Source organism: Brachionichthys hirsutus, chromosome 3, assembly GCF_040956055.1.
Source record: "Brachionichthys hirsutus isolate HB-005 chromosome 3, CSIRO-AGI_Bhir_v1, whole genome shotgun sequence".
In the NCBI taxonomy this organism is placed as follows: Eukaryota; Metazoa; Chordata; class Actinopteri; order Lophiiformes; family Brachionichthyidae; genus Brachionichthys; species Brachionichthys hirsutus.
Genome location: NC_090899.1, coordinates 5,482,763 through 5,489,576, shown reverse-complemented (window position 1 = coordinate 5,489,576; position 6,814 = coordinate 5,482,763).

The window sequence follows — 6,814 nt, the reverse complement described above, 5'->3', positions numbered from 1 at the left end:
CAAAGGTTCTCTCTCCGCTTCTGATAACTTAATCGATTATCCGTTACAGGCTAGCAGCGATCAGGTAGAAAGCTCCGATCTGTGTCCGTGCAGTCCCGAAAGAAACGTGAAGTCCTGGAAGGCTTCTTCAGATCTCTGCACGCCCCCCCCCCCCCCCCCCCCCCCGCTCCACCCCCCCCTTCCTCCGGTCCTGTCACGGTCACTCCCCGTGATTTTCGCAGAGTGGGAAGGGCTCAGTTTTCCCCCTCGTTCTCTCCGTTTAGAACTTTTTTTGGGGTCCTTATTATAAACTGTGTGACGTCTGGCAGTCAGGGGCCCGTGGGGGGGGGGGGGGTGAACAGACTGTACGACTTTCTCACTCCCTTTTCACACGCTTAATCCATGCACTCCCACTGCCTCTCTCTCTCTCTCTCTCTCTCTCTCTCACACACACACACACACGCACACACCACTATGGGCCCCTGACTAAGCTATAATAACTCTCAGAGCCGCTTTCCTAGTTGCACAATCCAACATAAGAGCACTCCATTGTGTCCGGTCACGCTGATCAGGATAGGAATGATCTGCTCGTGGTGGAAACAGCCCTGAGCATCTGCAGCAGGAACACTTTGTTGGGGAGGTACAAAGCCCGATGGCGCTGCCATTGTGCCAATGCAAACATGAATTGTTCGATAACAAAGTGGAAAACGACTATTCTGTATTTTGTGTGAATGAAATCTGGCTTTGGCTAGTCCAGCCGCAAACATGTGCAACGTACACACATGAAACCAGACGTGCTTCATCAAATCAGAGGGCAGATAAATACACCCGAGAGACACTCTGAGCATGATGACTGTGTGTGTGTGTGTGTGTGTGTGTGTGCGTGTGTGCGTGTGCGTATGCGTGTGTGTGTGCCTGTTAACCCTCCACGGTTGCAGCCTTCGCATTCCAACTTGTTTACACAATATTTATCCGGTTGAAATCCACCAACCTCTCCGATCAGATAGGACCACTTTATAAAGCAGAAGAATGCCATCCAAACACAGCCCCCCCCCTGTGATGGTTTGACCCTCATAACAGTCTATGGAATCTTCTTGGCATCATTCAGATTGTAAGTTTGGTGGTTGTTTTCACTAATGGCGGTTTTCTTCAGAATTCAGAATATAGAATATATAGAACATTCTGGATCACCAGATCTGGAACATCACATCGATGCAGATCAGTCTGATCTCATCAGGATGCCGCTGCGTCCAGACACGGCAGACTTTTATCCACAAAATTAGAAGCAAAGCTATCCCACAAAACACAAGCTCCTTAGTGGGGGATGAGCACATGATGAATATGGACAGATGAGGTCAAGTGATGCATTTATTTACTGAAGATCCTCTGGGAGTCTCGTTCATCAACATAACGACACAATCCGGTTTGTCCGTCTCTTGTTAAAGAGCGTTTCTGATCCTTCTTGAACCTCCTTGCTAACCTCTCCCACTCTGGAGCCAGGATGGTGGACGTCTGAGCGAGGCCTATGAGTGGAAGGGTGGGCGGCGACGCAGGGAGTTATGATGCATCGCATAGCAACACGCCCGGGACCCCGAGATGTCCCTAACCGCGGTTGCTTTTCTTGGACAGGCATCCTAAAACATGGACACGGTGATGGTGATGGAGATTAGCCACTTTAAAGCCCGCTTGAACCGCATCACAGAGCCAGCGTAGCATTGGACCTTTGGAAAATAAAAAAAATGTACGTAAGGCGTAGCGGCAATACCGAGGGTGGATTCCAGAAGTTAATGCCCATGCACAGATATGCAGTATCTCAGGGGGGGGGGGGGGGGGGGTAGTAATGCAATTAGCCAGAGGTCATTGCCATGGCCACCAGTGGTCCGTGACCACGTGTAGCCCTCTGCTCCCCTCCTCCTCCTCCTCCTCTCTATCCATCTTTCTCTATCTCCCATTCTGTGGGAACACCAGAAGCAACAACTCCGATGCTGGCGTGGCGCCTTGCACCACCAACCACACAAGCCTGCAAAGCAAATCACGTCTAAATCATCCAGTCGCCGCAGCACACAGATGTGGCGTGTTTGTGTGCATGTCCTGGGAGGTCTGAGTGTAGCGGACGGTCGGTTATTTCTCTCAGCTAGCGTGTCTGAGAAATGGCAGAGCAGATCAGAGGAACAGAACCCAGTGGGAGAGATATATCACACAAAAAAAACCCTCTTTCATGTACACACACCCTGCTTCCAGACAAAAAAAACCACACATACACACCCCAGCCCTGGGCCTTGCATCCCATTAAGTGTTAATGTTAATGAGGCCTCCAGAATTCCTCAGGCCAGCAGAGAGCCGGGCTCAGCGGTCCGACCTCTGCGAGCTGCCACCCGTCTGATTGCTATCGGGAACTATTCCCACTCCAAAGGCCCCAGTAATCCCTGCTCATGTCCCACTGGCCCAGTTCTGATAACAGAGAGAGAAGTCCAGCTGAAGCGTGTTGATGTTGATGATCTTCATGTAAATATCTCGCCAACTCAGGAATGAAAGTAGAATACAGACATTCGTGAGGCGAACTTATGATCCTCCGCCAACAGCAGGCTGAGATTTTGTTTTATAGTTAAATGTCTTGAAGATGGATCATAATGGCTTCAGTAATATCTTGACTTTCCCTCGTATGGATGGAACGTGTGTCTCCTGTTTTGTTTCTATGCTAGATAAAGGTCGTCTTTTTCTCTGCGGTTCCTTCCAACCAGCCTTCTCTCAGTCTGCGCGGTGCTCACGTCTGCACAATGTGAGCTCTGAGAAGAGCGTTTTCAACCTATAGCTGTACAGTGACCCATAACATGACGTCCTTCTCTGCAGAAGATCGCAGAAACTTTTGCAGGAATCTTTGCAGAATCTCACACTCTTATCTCCACCGGTAAAATGTCAAAGTAGCAACTCAGAAACTGTGATCCAGGAAATGGAGTCTGCACCGCCTGGATGGGTATCCAGCAGAACTGGAGTTCAAACATGGAAACTGCAGTTTAAATTTGGATCTAACAAGGTTGAATACGTTTTGTTGCATCTATGAATGAGATCAGACCGGCGTGTTTAAACCGTGTGTTTGAATCATGTTCATATTCAGCACATATTGAAGGTTCAAAATGAGACAGAGTCTCTCAGACTGGTCTTTTGTGAAAGCATCTCACTCACACGAGAAGAGGAGGCGAGCCCAAACCCAACAGCGCAGACGTCCTGGGAAGCCTTGAGCAGAGACGAGAGGGAGAGTGACAGACAAGCGACTCAAAGAGAATGAAAGGAAGGCGCCGGCAGAAAGGGGATGAAAGGGAATGCGAGAGGAAAAGCTAACGGCAGATTAGACGGGAACTGAGCAAGTGTGGAGGAGAGTGAAAGAGAACGAGCGCAGGAAGGAGGAATGATTTGGCTGGCTCAGATGGAGTCAATATTTGCTCCATTCCACCGACGCTGCGCCAGGGTCCGATCAAAGTGGAGGATTCTGAGAAGAGTGCAGACTAGAGAGCCAGGAAGGAAAATGTTTCACTCTGGTTTGGATGCGGCTCGGAGAACCAAGAGAGCTGCTTTGTTTTGCTGCAATCCCTTTTTATGCTCAAATGTAATTTTTGCACATTTCCTCAAATCCTCGGGAAGGCTGTGTGGGAGGTAGCGTTAAAAACCGAAGAGAAATGGAGGGTAAAAGACGAGGATAAAGGGATCAATTAGTGGAACGCTGTAATGAGGATTTACAGTCGTCGCTGGCGAGACAACGACATGAGAAGGAGCGAGAGAGAGAGAGAGAGAGACAGGTCGACTCAGTCGTGCCCCTAATTGGCCGACAAATCTGCTGCAATAATCTCGTTCCAATTATTCACACAAAGACCAATTGTTGGCCATTCAGGGGATGCCGCCGGGCCACTAGGTGCACCCGTAACCACGACAACAAGAGGATTTAAGTCCGTGTGATCAGGCACGTATGGCATGACTTGGGCACGGCTCAGCCATGCTTTGGCACAGGAGGCACATGGGATGGAGATTATAAGCCTGTTTATAATCAGTGTTTGGGTCGGTTTGTGGTCGGTTGTTAGAGACTACTGTCTGTTATATCCCCGCCCTTGCTTCAATGCTGATGATGATGATGACGATGATGATGATGACGTTGATGACAAACCACCAGTGCCATTATTTTTAGGCTACTGAGTTACATGTGAGGCTCGTACGCTAGAATCTGAGGCTGACAAATCAGGAAACGGCGCTATGAAACGCATCAAATAACGGATCTGACATAGCTTAACCTTGATGAGGGCACGGCATGGGCACCACCAAAAGGTCAAAGTGCGCGACCGCCACACGGAGTCCCGTGGCGACCGACTCCGTCCGGCAGTTCTCACAACGTTACCCGAGATTTGAAATGTCAAGCTGTCGGTGGTGATCCATGAACCCGTTTCACGGTAATCCATCTGATAGCTGCTGAGACGCTTCACCCCTAAAGAAAAAGCCGATCCCTACAAAATCCCATCGGATTCATTGTCAGGGGGCGAAGAGTTTCTGCAGATGTTTCTGTCTGGATTATGACCGAGGGCCGGTCAATAATTTATTGCGCGTCTAAAATAATCTATTCTACCTTTGGAATTCATTAGTTTCAAGCAATTAAGCACATTAGCAGCTCCTTCCTGGCCACGGTGATCCAAGGCAGCCGACCCCGAGGAGACGTCCATCATGAGCCCCATCAAGCTGATGTGTGAAGGGGCCCGAGTGTCCCCACAGCAGGGACGGAAGACTGGATAATAACGCAGCGCTCCGGCCGAGCCCCCCCCCCCCCCGTCGGTTCAGTTAATCCCGAGCACGAAGAGTCCATTTTCCCACACAAATTTGCGTGTAATCAAATGAACAAATAACAAATCAATAAGGTGAATCTGGGAGTACAGAGCCTCCGTTTGGGTTCTTGCCCCCCCCCCCCCCCCTAAATATTAAACTATTGAATAATAGTTCAATATTTTGGGGAAATACACTGATTTGCTTTGTTGCTGAAAGTTAGATGATGTTTTTGACCGTGGCCAATCAGGAAGGCGCAGTTTGTTGTGTTTGGATGGATTCATCCAACGAGATGTTTCAGGCCAGTTTCCCATCGTCACGCTCAACCAGGCAAAGCATCCGGCGGCCGATCGGCTTCCGCTTCACGAGGGGATCAATCTTCTTCATAGGTTATCCATACCCACCGTCTCTGCGATCCAAGTGTGGCACATCTTCAGCAAAGGAATACTTTAGTTTTAGTGTTTAGAGGCGATGCCAGACGCACTTAAGAGCCAAACGCAAACACGTCGACGTAAACACATTTGATCGAGCTGGTTTTCAAGCGTTAACCGTCGACAAACAAGCTCTCTGCCTTCCATATTTAAGCTTAAAGATATCTGCAACATTTCAAACGAGCCCTGATCTCCATCAGGGATCCGGCCGTGCGCTGCGCTCCACTTCTTCAGCCTTATATGAACTGACCGCTCTGTCTCTCCTTTGCTCAGCCAGGTTTAAGTTACACTGTCCTCCAAAGCAGGACTCCTGAAAAACAACCTGAGGTCAGAGTCCAAGGTCAGCCTCTCCTTTCATTCCCCCCCACCCCCGCCAAGGTTGCACGAGAGATTAGGAGAGGGAGAAGGCGTTCATTCAGGTCGATCATGCAAGGCTGAGTTTCTGAATGAACACCATCTGGTAAAAAAAAAAAAAAAAAAAAAAAGAGTTGTGCTGTGGCATTAATTAATTACACATAAAACACACAGCAGTTTAAAAAGACCTTTTATTGGTGTACTTTGGCATAAAAACACACTTGAATGAGCTTTTTACAATAAATATAAACTTTGATAAATCATGGTTTGCAAATAATCTGTTGAATAATTATTGTGCAGTGATAGACGGCCAAGCCTGAAACTCCCCAGTAACTATCCCATAATTCTCACTTCTCTCAAATCCAAAATGTTGCATAAGAAATCCTGCAGCTGGCGCTCCTCGCCTTCAGACAGTTAACTTGCAGATTGGACGTCTTTTCGGGGTCTCTGTCAGATTACTGCTTGCATGAATCCTTGGGTCTGGCTCGGCTCTGAATGTGTCCAGCAGGAATTGAGAAACGCAAGCAGCAGTCGGGGATCTCAGAGCCCGGGCGTCTTCCATACGGGCTGGCAAAAAAAAAAAAGTCCTGCGAGCAAATTCAAAACTGCTGCTGGCCTCCGGGGCCTTCCTGTCTTCACTTCTCCTTGTAAAACATTCTTCTTCTTTTTTTTTTTTACAGTGAGGGGAATGGTCACTGTAAATATTTGTGAATTTAGAGCGACGTTTGGATTAATCTCCTGGATTAGTAAACTGGCTTGCGTGTAAACATGACCTCTGACCTTCCCTTGAACTCGTAAAACTCCTCCCTCCTGAGAGCAATTCAACAGGCTGGCTCGAACAATAAACCAAACGCCTCCTTACCCCGAGGCTCTTGATCAGAATACGGTTCCTTCTCCTTCCTCTGTCCTCCCGGGCTTCTCTGGAGGCATCTCGCTCTGATGGGAGAAAAGCAGGTCAGCGGCAGAGAGCTGAGCGTAGCAGACACTGTGCATCTGTGCACGCAGGCACATCCGTGACCTTTACGGCCATCTAAGGCCACTGCAGGCAGGCGCATGTCCGAGTCAAAAAGTGTGAGCTGAACATAAGAGGATTAGAAACGGAGATGAGCTGAGAGCAACGTGCCCTCTGAACTGTAGAGAGAGCAGAGTCACTAAACAGAACAGCAAGGGGAGAGGAAAAGAGAGACAAAGGGGGGGGGGGGCACGACGGCGTAAGAGCCGAGCCCGTCGGGCCAGGCAGCGCGGGTGGG